General features: G+C 41.7%; 1 long non-coding RNA gene across 1 annotated transcript; it reads left to right on the top strand.

The window, feature by feature from the left end:
• Positions 1–3,813: 3,813 nt before the first annotated feature.
• Positions 3,814–6,632, top strand: LOC139032416 (uncharacterized). The gene is made up of 3 exons (XR_011484956.1): positions 3,814–4,390; positions 4,486–4,683; positions 6,327–6,632. It is a non-coding gene; the product is annotated as an uncharacterized lncRNA (long non-coding RNA).
• The last annotated feature ends 12,251 nt before the right edge of the window (positions 6,633–18,883 follow it).

Genomic DNA, 18,883 nt, shown 5'->3' with positions numbered 1-18,883 from the left:
GAATGTAAATTGGCATAGCCACTATGGAAAACAGCATGGAGGTTCCTCAAAACACTAAAAATGGAGTTGCCATATGACCAGCAATCCCATTCCTGGGCTTATATTCAGATCAAACTCTAATTCAAAAACATACATGCATCTCTCTGTTAAACTATTCACAATAGTCCGTGGCACTATTTACAATAGTCAAGACATGAAAAAAACCTAAATGCCCATTGACAGGTGAATGAATAAAGATGTGGGGTATATATACACACACACACAATAGAATACTACTCAGCCATAAAAAAGAATGAAATCATGCCATTGGCAGCAACACGGATGGATCTAGAGATTATCTTACTAAGTGAAGTAAGAGAAGGAAAGAGAAGAAAAATACTGTATGATATCACTTATACATGAAATCTAAAATGTGACACAAATGAACTTATCTACAAAATAGAAACAGACTCACAGACATAGTGTTGTGGTTGCCGAGGAGGAGGGGGTAAGGGACAGATGGACTGGTAGTTTGTGACTAGCAGATGCAAACTATTAAAGAATGGAAAAACAACACAGTCCTACTGTATAGCACAATGAACTATGTTTAATATCCTGTGATAAACCATAATGAAAAGAATATAATATATGTATAGATGAATCACTTTGCCATACAGCAGAAATTAACATGACATTATAAATCAACTATAGTTCAATAAATTTAAGGAAAAAAAAATAACTAAGCTGGAGGTATCACACTCCCTGACTTCAGACTATATTACAAAGCAACAGTAATCAAAACAGTATGTGCTAGCACCCAAAACAGACAAAAACAACAAAATAGAATAGAAAACCCAGAAATTAACCCATGCACATATGGCCAATTAATCTATGACAAAGGAGGCAAGACTATACAATGAGAAAGGACAGCCTCTTTAATAAGTGGGGCTGGCATATCTGGACCACTTGCAAATAAAAAAATGAAATTACAACATTTTCTCACATCATATACAAAAATAAATTCAAAATGAATTAAATCTAAATGTAAGACTAGAAATCATAAAACTCCTATGAGAAAAAAATACGTGTGTGTTCTTTGATACTGGTCTTAGCCATATTTCTTTGGATCGGTCTCCTTGGAAAGGGAAAAGACAAAAATAAACAAAGGGGACCCAACTTAAAATGGGGATCAACTTAAAGGCTTTTGCAAAGTGAAAGGAACTGTCAACGAAATGAAAAGACAACCTACTGAATGGGAGAAGATATCTGCAAATGATAAGTCTTATAAGGGATTCTTATCCAAAATATGTAAAGAAATCATATAATTCAACATCAAAAAACCAAATAATCTGACTTTAAAATGGGCAGAGAACCTGAATAGGCATTTTTCCAAAGAAGATATACAGATGGCCAACAGGCACATGAAAAGATGCTCAACATCACTAATCAGGGAACTACAAAATCCACAGTGAGATATCACCTCAAATATGTCAGAATGGCCATTATCAGGAAAGTCTACCAATAACAAGTGTTAGTGAGGACGTGGAAAAAAGAGAACCCTTGTGCCCTGTTGATAGGAATGTAAACCAGTGCAGGCATTAAGGAAAACAGCATGGAGTTTCCTTAAAACAGTAAAGACAGAACTATCATAAGACCCAGTAACTCTACGCTTGGGCACTTATCCAAAGAAAACAAAGACACTAATTCAAAAAAGATGCAGGTGCTCAATGTTCACAGCAGCATTATTTATGATTGCCAAGATATGGAAGGAACTTACGTGTTGACAGATGAATGGATAATGTGATACACCACACAATGGAATATCACTCAGTCATAAAATTTTGCCATCTCCAACAGTATGGAGAGACCTAGAGTGTGTTATGCTTAATGAAACAATTCTGACAGAGAAAGACAAATACTGTATGTTTTCACTTACATGTGGCATCTAAAAAGTAACAAACAGAAAGAATAGCATTGAAACATGTATATTACCATATGTGAAACAGATGACCAGTCCAAGTTCCATGCATGAAACAAGGCACTCAAAGCTGGTGCCCTGAGACAACCCAGAGGGATGGGGTGGGGAGGGAGGTGGGAGGGGGGTTCGGGATGGAGGACACGTGTACACCCGTGGCTGATTCATGTCAATGTATGGCAAAAATTACCACAATACTGTAAAGTAGTTAGCCTCCAATTAAAATAAATAAATATATATTTTTAAAAAATAAAAAAAATAATAACAAACAAATCTAACAAATCAGAAACAGACTCAGATACAGAGAACAAACTAGTGGTTACTGGTTGGGAAAAGGGTGATGGGAGGCGCAAGGTACAGGAAGGGAATGAAGAGGTACAGACTACTGTTGTTATGGTTTAGTCATTCAGTTGTGTCCAACCCTTTGTAACCCCATGGACTGTGGTTCTCTGTCCAGGGGATTTCCTAGGCGAGAATACTGAAGTAGGTTGCCATTTCCTTCTCCAGGGGAGCTTCCCAATCTAGGAACTGAACCAGAATCTCCTGCTTGGCAGGCGAATTCTTCACCTCTGAGCCACCTGTGAATACTATTAGGTATAAGAAGAAGTTACAAGGATATAATGTAAAGCACAAGGAACATAACCAATATTTTATAATAACCTTATATGGGATATAGGCTATAAAAATTTTGAAATGCTATCTTGTACATCTGAAACTAATATAGTAATTCAACTATACTTCAATTTTTAAAAAAAAAGGAATGATAAGCAAATAGAATTGCTACATCAGACAAAAGAAAGGGAGTGGGTACAGTAGCTTCCTAAATCACCTGACGTGGAGATGGGCATCTAGGATACTGAACAAGAAAGTCCAAATCTAGTCCTTAGGCACTCAGGAGTGAGTAGCTCCTGAGCTTGACCTATCAGCTTGACCCTGTGTTTCTGGTTCTAGTTAAGGGCCAGACAAAATACCAAGGGATCATAGGAACCAGGGGGGAGGCTATACTATTAATATAAAGCTTTGCTGTGAAGCATCCCTGTATGATTCTGTTCAGAAACACAGGATAGGATCACGCTGTCATGGGCCATTTGTGCTCCCTTCTGGATACCCCCTACTCCTTGACTTTTGGCCCAAGTTCTAATCTGGATAATCTGTCATCTACTGCCTGCTATATATTAATACTTTCCTCTCTGGCCTTCAGTATATTTATTGGTAGAATGGTAATCTCTGATTACCTTGTATTTGTGGAGTGATATGGATATGAAAGGATTTGGGGAAATGCAGTAAGTTAAATAGAGGCGGGGGGGGCGGGCAATGACCTCTACCCAATTTGGCCATTCCTGCTTTAGAGCCATTCTCCCTGGTCCCAGCCTCCAACTCTATCCTAACCTTTTGATCAGTCTTCGCCTGTATAGTCGCTCAGTCGTGTCCGACTCTTTGCAACCCTGTGGACTGTAGCCCACCAGGCTTCTCTGTCCATGGGATTCTCCAAGCAAGAATACTGGACTGGGTTGCCATCTCCTTCTCCAGGGGATCTTCCTGACCCAGGGATCAAACCTGGGTCTCCTGTATCACAGGCAGATGCTTTACCCTCTGAGCCACCAGGGAAGCCAGGGCAAAACTACATGTTATCCCAAGGAACAGGGATGACTATTAGACTCCGTTTCTTCTCTTTACCAATTCCTCTGACCATTCTTCAACCTAGAAACTGGGACCACTTTCATGATTGGTGGCGATTACTGACTGGTCACAAAGGAAGTGGCATGTACACTTCATAGAGGGAATTTCCATCATGAATGGGGTGATGTGCTCAGCAGTGTGACGTAACTGCTGGATCAGGCCTGAGTTCCCACCAGTTACTGATTTTCACAGGATGAGTATGCACAGAGTGACAATTGAAAAAAAGACAAGAAAACTGCCTGCAATTTCCTCCTCTCAATTCCAGCCTCCACCTCCTCTTCCTACTCCTTCTTGTTCTCACTGTCCAACTCACCTTCCTCCCCTGTCTCCTCCATCTTTTAGCCCTTGGCCTCCTCCCCAGCACCTTCCTCCTCTCTCAGTTTTGAGCCCTAGCTGTTTCCCTCCTCTGACTAGTGTCATCCCTTCCTGCCACCCTACCTTAAGGATTTCCATTCCCGACTCTTCCCTTGTTCCCTCCAGACCATCCACTTGCCACCCTGTTCATCTTGGCCCATTGTCTCTTTACTTCTTTATCCTTGCCCCTACTCCTCCTCCGACCCCTTCTAGTCCCTTAGACTCTGACTCTCACTAACACTCCGGCTACCCCCAAGCTGGTAATTCACAAGTATCATCCTGGAAAGATGGGTTCCCTACAAGAGGACTAATCTGGTGAAGTTCAATCAGGAATTAGATTGTGGATTTCCTGGTGGACATAGGGAATTTAAGATGATGGCCAAACAACATCCAGCATAAAGGGTAAGCTCAGTTCCTTACAGAACCTCTTCTCCGTCCTCATTATCTTACTACTATCCCTAGTTTGCCTTCATCTTCATCTTGTCACTTCTCTTCAGATGCCGGAGACATCTTCAACAAACTCCTTTCTTCTGGTCCTTTCCTCTCCTGCCTGATCACCAAGTCTGCACAATTCTCTATATTTCTAATCGACTTCTCCATGAAACTTGGTCTGCAGCCACAGAGCAAATAGTGAGACCAGTGACAGAGAAGGTAGAGAAGAGTGAGGAGTAGAAAGCATCTTCCCTTATCTCTCGGTGGGTAAGTTCTATTGCTCTAGCCTGGGTTAAAGTGAACCCAAGCATGGGTGACCCCTGAAAACTCACTTATGTGGCACAAGGTCCCCACTCCAGATAGATGGGGGCTCAAGGGATTTTAGTCTGGTTCTTCCAAGGCTTCCATTTTTTTCTGTATCCTAGAGTTCTAGAACCTTGCCAGGGACTTTCCTCCCCTGGGAAGAGGAAGGGACCCTCCACCTGTGTTCTCATCAAAGAGCTAAAGCTTGAGCCACTTCCTCAGTCAGCTGCTCATACCCAGAATGTGGAAGGTAGCAGAGACTGGAAGGCAAGGACAGGTCCAGATTCTACCTAGAAGATAGCATCAGATGAAGGCGTGTTATTTTTTAAGTGCTCTCCTCAAACTGATATACAGATTCAATACAATCTCAATCAAAATCTTTACAGATATTTTGGGGGAACTTGGCAAGTAATTTATATGGAAAGGTAATAAACCAATAGTAGCCAAGATTCTTTTAAGAACTAGTAGGAACAACTTCCCTACCAGATATCAGGACTCACTGTGAAAATTATAGAAGATAGTGTTAAGTTATTAACATGGCTGGTCTCTTTGCAGTCTGCCAACATAGCAAGTCATTCCTAAATCTAAAATTATAGTAGTTAAGACAGTGTCTACTGGTGTAAGTGTAGACAAATAGACAGATGGCCTAGAACAGAGTCCAGAAACAGATTCACACATGTGTGGATATTTAAACAGAAGTTTCATGGGGTTAGGACTATCTTTTCAATAAATTGGTTCTGAGTCAGTTGGATATTCATATAAAAAAATTAAGCTAGGTTACTACCTTGTACTACACTCAAAAATTTCAGAGAGAACCTAGATATAAATGTGAAAAGGTAAAAACAGTAACTCTTTTAGAACTGCTCTGGTCATGCTTGGCTATTAAGCACTTGAGATGCTTAGCTACTACATGTAAAATTCACACTAAATGGTAAGAAAAAGACAATAAAATCTCAATTTTTATACTGAAATGCTGAAATGGAAATGATCTAAATATACTGGTTAAACTAAACATTTTTAAATTGTTCAGTTGCTAAGTTGCTTCTGGCTCTTTAAGTACATATTCAGACCCTTGCATCTCCACAATTCCACTAGATTGTCCAGACATCTATTTCATGAAACTGTCATCAACAGCTACTTGACAGAAATAAAATATTTTTCAAAATCACTCTAAAATCCACAGCAGACTTGTACTCTCCAAGATGGGAAAAGAAGTGAGTTTTCCCTGCGGCTAAAAGGTTCTACCAATCGTGGAATGTTCTAATCCATCTCACACAATTCACTTATAAAGCCTTGAAGTTCTCAACAGCAATCCCGTACTTCGTCTCTTGTTCCCTCACCCATGCCACCTTACAAGTGAATTATTTCACCTCTCTGAGACGCAAGGCCTCATCTGACATGACAATAATAACGGAACCTAAATCTTGTAGCTGTTATAAGGATTAAGTGAGATCATATACATAAAAAACTTAGAACATGATAAGTCAATAAACTGGGGTACTGGGGTCCAAGAAAGGAAAGGAATTCATTTTTTACTGAGTATTTATTTGTAGTACTTAAATTTGTACCATGCAGATGCACTAATTTTTTTTAACTGTTGAAGGTCATTAAAATCAATGGTCCGGCTCGAGTCTCTCTGCCTGGACAAAGCGGAGAGACCAGGCCCTGGCGGTCTCTCCTCCAAGTTTTCAGAGCCTTGGATGCTCTCTGTTCTCCTCTCCTGCTGCCTTGACCGACCGACCACCTGTGAGTCTCACAGTCACCTCCTCAGGGTTACAACTCGTAAAAGCATAGCCCCAAATTAGGATACCATATGGAAAATACTATGACAGAGGTCCACGAATTTTGAAATGTGGTTCCTGGCAAGCCGAGTGGATTCGGATTTAAACTGCTGAGCCCTCGAGCTCAAATATTTGACAGATGCTCTAAGGCTTTACAAAGCACAAAATAAATGGTGTTTTTCAAGATATCTGGTTCCTCTACCTTCCTTATGGGCCACTAACCGCAAGGGCACTGGGGTAACCCTCTCCCCATTCTATTAGCTCAGAATACATCCCTGAAGTGAGCAGAGAGCTACTAGCTTTATAACAATAAGATGCACAAGAATTCAAGCTTGAAATCTGGAGGGGGAGGAGGGAAACATTCCCCATTGACAAGGCCTCTTTTGGTGGTAAAGTAATCAGAATGAACACAAATCCTTTTCCTGGATTATCACCCTCTTTCTTGCTGCAACTTAGGGGGTACTGCTAGTGGTAAAGAATCCACCTGCAATGCAGGAGTTGCAAGAGACAAAGGTTCCTAAGTTGGGAAGATCCCCTGGAGAAGGAAATAGCAACCCACTCCAGTATTCTTGCATGGAGAATCCCATGGACAGAGAAGCTTGGTGGGCTGGACAGAGGAGCTTGGTGGGCTCCATGGGGTCCCAAAGACCCGCCCTCCCACCTGCTGGATGCAATCAAGTAGTGGTTGCTAACCAAGTTCTTTTTCACACTTCTTCTGCTACCATATGACAGACAACCTCCAAGGGAAGTTTTCCTAGACCATAAGAAAGTGACATCCAACCAGCCAGATTTTTTTCTACCTAAAAAGCTTGTCTGTTTCTCTCTCAAACTATGCTGTTTCTTTCACTTTTTTTCTGCTGCACCACATGACTTATGGGATCTTAGTTTCTCAACCATGGATTGACCCTGGCACCACACAGTGAAAGAACTGAGTTCTAATCACTGGGCAGTCAAGGAATTTCTTCCTTTATTTTTAAAGATGAAAATGTCTTTCTCCCATTTTCATAGCTTTATATCTTAGTTTTCAACTCCATCGAAACTCTCTCCCACCACCCAATCACACTCTCTCTGGCTGATTGTGCTGACCAAGTTCTGCAGGCCCACATGTGGGAAGTATAGGACAGGTATAAGATGAAGTCCACTTCATTTAGGTCTTCTTGGCTGATATTCAACAGTTAACCTACATGGGCAGATGATGCCATCTTGTCTGTAAAAACCCCTGGAGTCCCACGGGATTCTGTTTCCCCAAAAGCCCCTGCTGTTCAGAGTTGCTGAGAATCTTCATGTCTTCGGTAAACCGAAGGACTCTAGGTGTTGCTGGGCAGAGGGGATGCAGAGATTGGGGCAGCGATGCAGAGTGGGCTGGGGAGTAAGGAGCCTCTTCATTGTCTCTCAGCTTGGGTCAGAAGAAGCCTCATGGTTGCTGTAATTTCTGCTACTGGGAATTGAAACTGAGTCCTTTAAAATCAAGTCCTTCAAAACTGAGTTCTCTGCTGAGTTTATGATTAAACTCTCTATCCAAAACTTTCTTCCCTTCCTTGTCCTGCCTGATTCCCTCAGGACTGAGGAGTATCTAAGGAAAGGAAGGGGGACTGAAACCAAGCAGTATCCTTTGAAGTATCCCCAGTGGCAAGACCTCTCTTGTTTGTAGGGGAAAAAGGCTTTGTCTCCTAGGTCTTCCCTGAGTTCCAAAGAGCAGATTCAAGTGGTTATTAATTAAAGAAGTGATGGAACACAGAAACAAAGGAGAAGTAGTTAATCAAGATAGCTTGCACAATAGTACAGCGATATAATAGAGCCCCAGTTCCTTCTCAAGGGATATATGCATAACAACCTGACATATATCTTGGAGTTTTATTGCAGAACCTAAGACCCCCACCCAGGTGGAAGATGGTGACTATCTGCTGACCCTAAGCACATAGAGCCCAGACTAGTTGAGTTAGAAGATTGATGATTAAGATTACCAAAACAGCATCCTGTTACCTCACCACCAACTAATCAGAACAAAGTCTGGGAGCTGCAACCCTCACCCCAAATGCTGCCTTTAAAAGTCCTTCCCTGAAAGCCACTGGGTAGTTAAGGTCTTTTGAGCACAAGTCTCCTGTTCATTACCCTTGCCTGAAGTGAAGTGTTAGTCGCTCAGTCATGTCCAATTCATTTTGACCCCGTAGACTGTAGCCCAACAGGTTTCTCTGTCCATGGAATTCTCTAGGCAACAATACTGGAGTGGGTTGCCACGCCTCTCTCCAGGGGATCTTCCCACCCCAGGGATTGAACCAAGGTCTCCTGCATTGCAGGCAGATTCTCTACCATCTGAGCTCCAAGGGAAGTCTTATCCTTGCTTCAGTTCAGTTCAGTTCAGTTCAGTCGCTCAGTTGAATTGCGACCCCATGGACTGCAGTAGGCCAGGCCTCCCTATCCATCACCAACTCCTGGAGTTTACTCAAACTCATGTCCATTGAGTGGGTGATGCCATCCAACCATCTCATCTTCTGTCCTCCCCTTCTCTCCTGCCTTTAATCTTTGCCAGCATCAGGGTCTTTTCAAATGAGTCAGTTCTTCATATCAGGTGGCCAAAGTATTGGAGTTTCAGCTTCAGTATCAGCCCTTCCAAGGAATATTCAGGATTGATATACTTTACGATGGACTGATTGGATCTCCTTGCAGTCCAAGGGACTCTCAAGAGTCTTTTTCTCCAACACCACAGTTTAAAAGCATCAATTCTTCAGCACTCAGCTTTCTTTACAGTCCAACTCTCACATCCATACATGACTACTGGAAAAACCATAACCTTGACTAGACGGACCTTTGTGGACAAAGCTTTTTAATATGCTGCCTAGGTTGATCGTAACTTTCCGTGCAAGAGTAAGCATCTTTTAATTTCATGGCTGTAGTCACCATCTGCAGTGATTTTGGAGCCCAAAAAAATAAAGTCTGCCACTGTTTCCCATCTATTTGCCATGAAGTGATGGGACCAGATGCCATGATCTTAGTTTTCTGAATGTTGAGTTTTAAGCCAACTTTTTCACTCTCCTCTTTTACCTTCATCAAGAGGCTCTTTAATTCTTCTTCACTTTCTGCCATAAGGGTGGTGTCAACTGCAGATCTGAGGTTATTGATATTTCTCCCAGCAATCTTGATTCCAGCTTGTGCTTCATCCAGCCCAGTGTTTCTCATGATGTACTCTGCACATAAGTTAAATAAGCAGGGTGACAATATACAGCCTTGACGTACTCCTTTCCCTGTTTGGAACCAGTCTGTTGTTCCATGTCCAGTTCTAACTGTTGCTTCCTGACCTGCATACAGATTTCTCAGGAGGCAGGTAAGGTGGTATGGTATTCCCATCTCTTGAAGAATTTTCCACAGTTTGTTGTGATCCACACAGTCAAAGGCTTTGGCATAGTCAATAAAGCAGAAGTAGATATTTTTCTGGAACTCTCTTGCTTTTTTGATGATCCAGCAGATGTTGGCAATTTGATCTCTGGTTCCTCTGCCTTTTCTAAAACCAGCTTGAACATCTGGAAGTTCATGGTTCACATACTGTTGAAGCCTGGTTTGGAGAATTTTGAGCATTACTTTACTAGCATGTGAGATGAGTGCAATTGTGCTGTAGTTTGAGCATTCTTTGGCATTGCCTTTCTTTAGGATTGGAATGAAAACTGACCTTTTCCAGTCCTGTGGCCACTGCTGAGTTTTCCAAATTTGTTGGCATATTGAGTGCAGCACTTTCACAGCATCATCTTTTAGGATTTGAAATAGCTCAACTGGAATTCCATCACCTCCACTAGCTTTGTTCATAGTGATGCTTCCTAAGTCCCACTTGACTTCACATTCCAGGATGTCTGGCTCTAGGTGAGTGATCACACCATCGTGATTATCAGGGTCATGAAGATCTTTTTGTATAGTTCTTCCATGTCCTTGCAAATAGATGCTGTATACCCCTTTCTTCACCACAACCCAGTGTCAGTAGATGGACTTTGCTACATGGTGGGTAAGCTGACTCAAGTTTGGCCCAGTAACAGAACTGTCTCAAGAAACCAACTCTCAGTTTGAAATGTGGGCTCCTTTGGCTAAAGTGACATTCTAAAGAACACACATTCTCAGGATGTTAGTAAAGCTGATAGAAAAAAGCTTCTCCGGTTAAGGCCAGTGGAGAATGCTATAATAAAAAGGGACTGGCAGATTTCTTCATTACAGGACTCATCAGAGACTTTTTCGGGCAAATAGTCTGTGCACCTACAAGGAGGAGATCTGACATGCAACATTTCTTGGTCATTGGACCATGAAGTCTTTCTTTGAGCAGATCATGGCATGGTTACTATTCTGTAGAACACCCTCAGAAATGTGCCGCCACATGAAACCTCTGTAAGGGTCCTCTTCACAAGTATTCCTGTCTGGTTACAGCAAGGGATTAGCAGAAATACTCTCTAAAGTCCTCACCACCCCTCTGATTCCATGACCAGCTGAAGATGACAAAATATCAGAACCCACTACTTCCTGTTTCATTTTAACTGGTTCAGGACTTCTTTGTTCAATTCAGTACAAACAAGGGAGCGGGAAGCAGCAGCAACCAGCTAGGTTACTTTTGCTCTGAGCATTATCTGCCAGGTCCCCTGTAGGGTTTTCTAAAACCTTCCTATGTGCTCTAGAAAGCAGGTTTCCCGTTTCACAGACACAGAAAGTAGACCTGGCATGTGTTAAGGAGCTTGCTCCAGCTCACACAACAAAAGGGTGGCAGAGCTGAGAGCTCCTGAGCAGTGTGTTATGCAGAATCAGCTCGTGACCAGCGGGAGACAAGTCCCTCAGGAAAGTCCTGGGGACAAAGGGGAGAGGACGCTCTTCCTAGAAGCAGCACAAGAAATATTAGCATGAGCTTGGCTTCCAGAAGTCTGCCCATATGGCGTACCGGGACTAGCACAGGTCTGGGCGCTCAGAAGGCTAGCAATATAAAGCTCTGAGTAATGTCACCCTCTGCCTAAGGATATTCAGCCCTCAGAACAGAGCACACACAGAAAAGGAGAAAGCAAAGGGAGAGAGACGGCGGGGACAGGAGACCAGGGCCCACAGAGACACAGCACCAGTAAGAACATCCCCAAGGCAGGAGAAGCTGACACATTTCATGACCCAAATCTGCCATTTTTTCCCCTAGATTGCAGGGTAGCCAAAGCTTACAAAATACCTAGGCACATCCTCTCTTTCCTCCCTGCACGCTGGCATGCATTCAATCCCTCGGTAGATTCTCTCAGGGCACAGGAGCTAGCCCTGAATCCCAAAGCTCTCAGAACTGCTCCTGAGCCCAGTCATCTACTGACACCTTTCCACTGGTACAAACCCAGTCCAAGCCAGCACCATGTCTCAGCTGCTCGACCACAGAGTCTCTGCCTGTTCTTCCCACTCTGTTCCTCCACCACAACCCATTCTACACAAGCTAAAGCAACCTCCCTGCCTGAACCACGAACCAAGATATGTCATGCACCTGCTGGAAATTGTCCTGTTGTACAAGAATACAAGCCGAATTCCTTATTCTGGCCTCCCAAGTTTTACTTATCCCTCGGGTCATCTCAGACCACACTTTCCTGTCACACTGTCCTTTCTAAAATGACCTCATCTCCTTCCCACCTCAGACTCAAACTTGCAGCTCCCTTTGCCTGGAACACTCTTCCCGGAGATCTTCACATAACTGGCTCCCTCCTACCTTTCAGGTGACGGCTTCATTATCACCTCCTCAAAAGTTCTTTCTCTGACCTCACACCCCACTCCACTCTGCATCATGTCACCCTGTGTTATCATCTTCAAAGTCCCTGTTACACCTGAATTTGCTGGTATATCTGCTGTGGACTCATTTTTGGTCAATCAGGCTTGAATATAAGCTTGAAGAGAGGAGGACCTTCCCTCTTGTTCAAAACTCTTGCTCCATGGCCCATAGTAGGAGCTCGGGAAGCAGTCACTCTGTGAATGGATAGATAAATGGTGTCTGTGTTGGTGTTTCTCTGAGGGAGTGAAATGGGGGGTCGCATCTACCGGTGGGAAGGAAGCTGGGGAGGGAGACTGGTGCCTGTGGGACCAGCTCTCCAGCAGAAGATGCCACTGCACAGAAGACATCTAAGCTTCCCCCCAGAACCTTCAGAGACTCTGAAGAACAACTCGGTGGCCCTCCCACAAAGTGTGTCGTCAAGTACCAGTAGCTCCATAAGGTTGAGGGACTCAGAATTATGTGATCTAGGTTACCTAATTTAATCTTCACAGCCACCCACTGGAACTGGCAGGATCCCTAAACTCACAAGATGAGGAAATGCAAGTTTGGAAAGGCTGAGTCACTGCCTGGTGGTCGAGTCCTCATACTCCTACACTCTCTCTGTCAACAACTCTGTATGCTGGGTTGAGTTATATTTACTCTGTGGCATTTGCCATCTTCTCAGACACCCATTTTTGGTATCATCTAGTGCTGGGGAAAAAAAAGCTTCCTTGAGTCAACTGAGAGAAAATGGCATTTTTTAGACAGCCAACTCGAGGTGATGGCAGAATTCAAAGGAAACTTAGGAGCATTGTGTCCACAGATATATCAGCTCTTTTTCACCTCTGGAAGGTTGAGTCTCTGCTTCTGAAAGTCTGAGACTCCAGCCTACGAGACCACCACAGAGGAGAGATGGCACTGAATTCCAGCACAGTCACTGGCTGGGGTTGGAATTTATAACCTCTGGTTTTCCTGGCTCCTCTTAATGTGATTTTTCCCTGCAATGATATCTCTGAGTGATGAATAATTGACATAATATTCAACACGTATGAAGATTGATATGATCCCAAGGCTATCAATCTACCTATTTTAATGCTTCCTTTGCTCACACCCCTGATGGGCCCAGAGATGAATGGGGGAGGGGAGGTTCTGCAAAGTCTGAGGGTGAAGGTGATAGAACAGCCTCAAAATACAGTGTCCCACAGATTGTGTGGGGGTGGGGAGAAGAATTTGGACTCTGCAGTGCTTTGTTAAGACTCCCTGGGGAGCTACTAGTCAGGCTGAGAGGCAGACCCCAGTGATGAATAGTCTTCTCAGGCCTTTATTTCTTGGTGTCTTTTCTGTTCTCAGTCATAAGATGACTGGGAAAGAATATAGATGCAGGAACATGTGCACACACACACAGATAAATACATCCAGAGAGAGATACATAAGTAGACACACACACAGATACATGCATACACACTGGATACATATATACAGAGACACACACACACACAATCTGCTTAGTTTTCAGACAGACTGCTAGGATGCTCCCTGTTTAGGTTTAAAAAAATCAGAAAATAAATGACTGCAGGGTGAGGTTTGTCTTAGGAATCAAAAAGATAGGGAGAATCTTCCAAATTTGAGAAACCTAGTATTTTCAATAAATCTTGTGTGAATATGGATATATTCTTTCAAACTAGATTTTGAGAAATATTCTGAAGGCTCCTTTGAATTCTCAAGACTCATGGGATCAATTAAAGGACAAACATATGCTATAATTTTAAGTTTTTCTGCTTGCTTTTGTGAATGGGATCCTGTTTAACCTGTTTAACAGTGATAATAATAAAAGTCTTCCTAGCAGTGAGACCAATATATATGAACACAAGATGTTGAAGTTACTGGTAACAATAATTATTCTGTTCCATAAACTTTAATATTTCTAGCATCTCTATAAAATCCATTTCCCCAAGTGGCCCAAAGTACTCAAACCATATGTTTTAACTACAGTTTTGCCACTTGTCAATCCGTGGTCTGAACTTCTCAATTAGTCTCCAGGTGATTTAATAATTTAAAATAGCAGTGAATATGATCTAAAGTCATCTGATACAATTACAAAATATTAATAATTACAAAATATTAATAATCTCAGACAGAGAAGGACTGACAGATATTATTAACTGAATTCTTATTCATGCCAGACACTCTCCATATAGCTTTTCATTCATTAGCTCATGTAATCCTCACACCATGCCATAAAATGCACTGTTAACCCTATTTACAGATGCAAAAAGTAAGGTAAAGAAAGATTCAACTGTCCTGTACTAGGTGAGTGGCAGAATAAAGTTTGGATCTTGCTCCCCATTCTCAAATTGTGACATAAAGCCCATGCTCTTAACAACTATTAAGCCCAGGCTCATAACATTATTGTATATTATTTCTCAGTGGCCAAAACTCAAACACACTGTTTTGTGGGAAATGGTGGAAGCAAATCATTTGGAAGCTTTTGCATTCTAACATGCCCCTCAAAAAGTTGCAATCATTTTTCAAATTTACTATGGTTTCTGAAGTCATAAAAATGATACCCTCCATCCTAATAATCCCAAGCGATCATCAACCAACAGAATATAAACTACCTTTATTCCCCTGGAAGATTAGAACTAATTCAGGGTATTTGCCACCAACGAGCTTCAGGTAATTTATGAAGCCCCTCCTGAAGTGAAATTCAAATTTATCTGTATCCACATGCATTCTTTTGGGATAAAAGCCCACAGTTTTGACTCATTTTGCAAAGAGCTACAGGACCACTACATGAGAAATAGTATTTAGATACTGCATACTTTCCTTGGCAGGAAAGCTATGACAAACCTAGACAGTGCGTTAAAAAGCAAAGACATCACCTTGCCTTCAAAGGTCTGTATAGTCAAGGCTATCGTCTTTCCAATAATCATACCTGTATGTGAGATGGACCATAAAAAAGGCAGAGTGCCAAAGAATTGATGCTTTCAAATTGTGGTGCTGGAGAAAACTTTTCAGAGTCCCTTGGACAGCAAGGAGATCAAACTAGTCAATCTCAAATGAAATCAACCATGAATACCCATTGGAAGGATGAAGGCTGAAGCTACAATACTTTGGCCAACTGATAGGAAGAGCCAACTCATTGAAAAAGACCCTAATTCTGGGAAAGACTGAAGGCAGAAGAAGAACAGGGTGACAGAGGATGAGATGGTTGGATGGCATCACCGATTCAATGGACATGAGCTTGGGCAAACTCTGGGAGATGGTGAGGAACAGGAAAGCTTGGCGTGCTGCATTTCATGGGGTTGCAAAGAGACGTACATGATGTGGGGACTGAGCAACAACCACAGTACCAAAAAAATAACACCTAGACATTTCATCTTCCTCAAAGGTGCCCACCAACAAAATACCAACATTTCAAGGAATTAAAAGGGAAATTCTGTTAAAGACACATGATTTGGAACTTTGCTAATAACTGTATACCCTTACTCATATAAAGCCTAACTCTTTCTTCTTGACTCCCCTCAAGCAGTATTTGAGACAGCCTTAGGAAGGAAAAGATTCTTCTGAGTCACTTTTGACCTTAGGCAGTCTTGTTGGCATTGTACCAACACTTAGCTTTCTCTAATTCAATTCAGATGACCATTATATCTACTACTGTGGTCAAGAATCCCTTAGAAGAAATGGAGTAGCCCACATAGTTAACAAAGGAATCTTGAAATGCAGTACTTGGGTGCAATCTCAAAGGCAACAGAATGACCTCAATTCATTTACAAGGCAAACCATTCAACATCACAGTAACCAAAGTCTATGCCACAACTACTAATGCCAAAGAAGATGAAGTTGAATGGTTCTGTGAACACCTATAAGACCTTCTAGAACTAACACTGAAAAAATATGTCCTTTCATCATAGGGGATTGGAATGTAAAAGTAGGAAGTCAAGAGAGACCTGTAGTAACAGGCAAGTTTGGCCTTGGAGTACAGAATGAATCAAGGCAAAGGCTAACAGAATTTTGTCAAGAGAACACACTGGTCATAGCAAACACCCTTTTCCAGCAGCACAAGAGATGACTCTACACTTGGATATAACCAAATGGTCAATACCGAAATCAGATTGATTACATTCTTTGCAGCCGAAGATGGAGAAGCTCTATACAGTTAGCAAAAGTAAGACCTGGAGCTGACTGTGGCTCAGATCATGAACTCCTTATTACAAAATCCAGGCTTAACTTGAAGAAACTAGGGAAAACCACAAATCAAATCCCTTATGATTATACAGTGGAGGTGACAAACAGTTCAAAGGATTAGATACAGTAGACAGAATGCCTGAAGAACTATGGAAGGAGGCATTGTAACATTGTACAGGAGGCAGTGATCAAAGCCATCCCAAAGAAAAAAGAAATGTAAGAAGGCAAAGTGGTTGTCTCGGGAGGCTTTGCCAAAAGCTGAGGAAAGAGGAGAAGCAAAAAAAGCAAGAGAGAAAGGGAAAGATACCCATCTGAATGCAGAGTTCCAGAGAATAGCAAGGAGAGATAAGAAGACCTTAAGTGTACAATGCAAAGAAGTAAACAGTAGAATGGGAAAGGCTAGACATCTCTTCAAGAAAACAAGCTATCAAAGGAACATTTTATACAAAGATGGGCATGATAAAGGACAGAAATCGTAAGGACCTAACAGAAGCAGAACAGATTAAAAAGAAGACGCAAGATTACACTGAAGAACTATGCAAAAAAGTTCTTAATGACCCAGCTGGCCACAACACTGTGGTCACTCACCTAGAGCCAGACATTCTGGAGTATGAAGTTAAGTGGGCCTTTTAGGAAGCATTATTGAAAACAAAGCTAGTGGAGGTTATGGAATTACAGCCGGGCTATTTAAAATCCTAAAAGGTAAGGCTGTTAAAGTGCTGTCCTCAACAAGTCAGCAAATTCGGAAAACTCAGCAGCAGCCACAGAACTGGAAAAGGTCAGTTTTCATTCAATCCCAAAGAAGGTCAATGCCAAAGAATGTTAAATGAAAAAAGCTGAGTATTGAACAGCATGCTCTGTATGTTTCTCTTACTTTTGTTTGTTGTGCTTTGGGGGTTTTGTATTTAGCTTGGTTTTCTTTAATTTTAAAAAAATTTCTAATTGGAGGATAATTGCTTTATAATGTTGTGCTGGTTTCTGCCATACAACACTGAATCAGCCGTAAGTATACATATGTCCCTTCTCTTTTGAATCTGCCTCCCACCCCAATCCAATTCCACCCCTCTGGGTTGTTAAAGAGCGCCAGGTTGAGCTTCCTGTGTTACACAGCAACTCCTCACTGGCTATTTATTTTACACAAGGCAATGTACACGTTTCGATGCTACTCTCTCAATTTGTCCCACCCTCTCCTCCCCCACTATGTCCGCAAGTCTGTTCTCTGCATCTACTTTTCTATTCCTGCCCTGCAAATAGCTTCAGCAGCACCATTTTCCTAGATTCCACATATTTGCATTATTATATACTTGCTTTTCACTTTGACTTACTTCACTCTGCATAACAGGCTCAAGGTTCATCTACCTTACTAGAACTAACTCAAATCCATTCCTTTTTATGACAGAGTAATATTCCACTGTGTGTGTGTGTGTGTGTGTGTGTGTGTATACCACAACTTCTTTATTCATTCATCTGTCAATGGACATCTAGGTTGCTTCCATGTCCTAGCTATTACAAATAATGCTACAGTGAACACTAGGGTACATGAATATTTTTCAGTTATAGTTTTCTCAGGGTATATGCCTAGGAGTTAAAGAAGGAAATGGCAACTCACTCCAGTACTCTTGCCTGGAAAATTCCATGGATAGAAGAACCTCATAGGCTACAGTCCAAGGGGTTACAAAGAGTCTGACACGATTGAGCGACTTCACTCACTATGCCTAGTAGTGGGATTGCTAGGTAATATGGTATTTTCATTCCTAGTTTTTCAAGAAATCTCCATACTGTTCTCCACAGTGATTATGTCAATTTACATTCCCACCAATTGTGCACCAGTTGTGAGGGCTCCCTTTTCTCCGTATCCTCTCCAGCATTTGTTGTTTGTAGATTTTTTTGCTGATCTGACTGGTATGAAGTGAAGTTAGTTTGGTTTTAAAGAAGAAGAGAACAAGGTGTTAACAAGAGAAGGTAAACATACTTGCTTGTTTTCACAGTAATTTCACATAAGAAACTAACACTTGCTGTTTCCAGGGAGGAGGAAAGGGCAAGAGAGAGGCACTCAACTGTTTAATTTTGTAACTCTTGAATTTGAAATCACATAAAGATATAACTTTTAAAAAATACTTTCAAGACAACTTAAAGTATAACAAGCCTTCACCTTCATTTTCTATGAATTCAGCATTTTTATTGTCCTTAACTGAAATATATGCATAAATAGCTTGCTTCTTTCTAAAGCCAATCATAGAAAGTTCAAGCACATGAATTGTCATACCAGCTTCTTACAGCTTAGAGAACTCAATCAATTATTCTAAGACATTTAGAAAATATTACTGCCTCTAGCTGCAACTGCGGCAATGTCTATTTACAGTAATTTTGTTTCTATGCTGCATGACAGTACAATCCTTTTGAAGACAGTTTAAATTGCAATGAGCTATCCACATTTGATTTTAGATTTGCTTTGAA

This window comes from Odocoileus virginianus, chromosome 3 (genome assembly GCF_023699985.2).
Source record: "Odocoileus virginianus isolate 20LAN1187 ecotype Illinois chromosome 3, Ovbor_1.2, whole genome shotgun sequence".
NCBI lineage: Eukaryota > Metazoa > Chordata > Mammalia > Artiodactyla > Cervidae > Odocoileus > Odocoileus virginianus.
The sequence above is the reverse complement of the archived record's forward strand: the minus strand, read 5'-3'. Positions and strand labels throughout refer to the sequence as shown.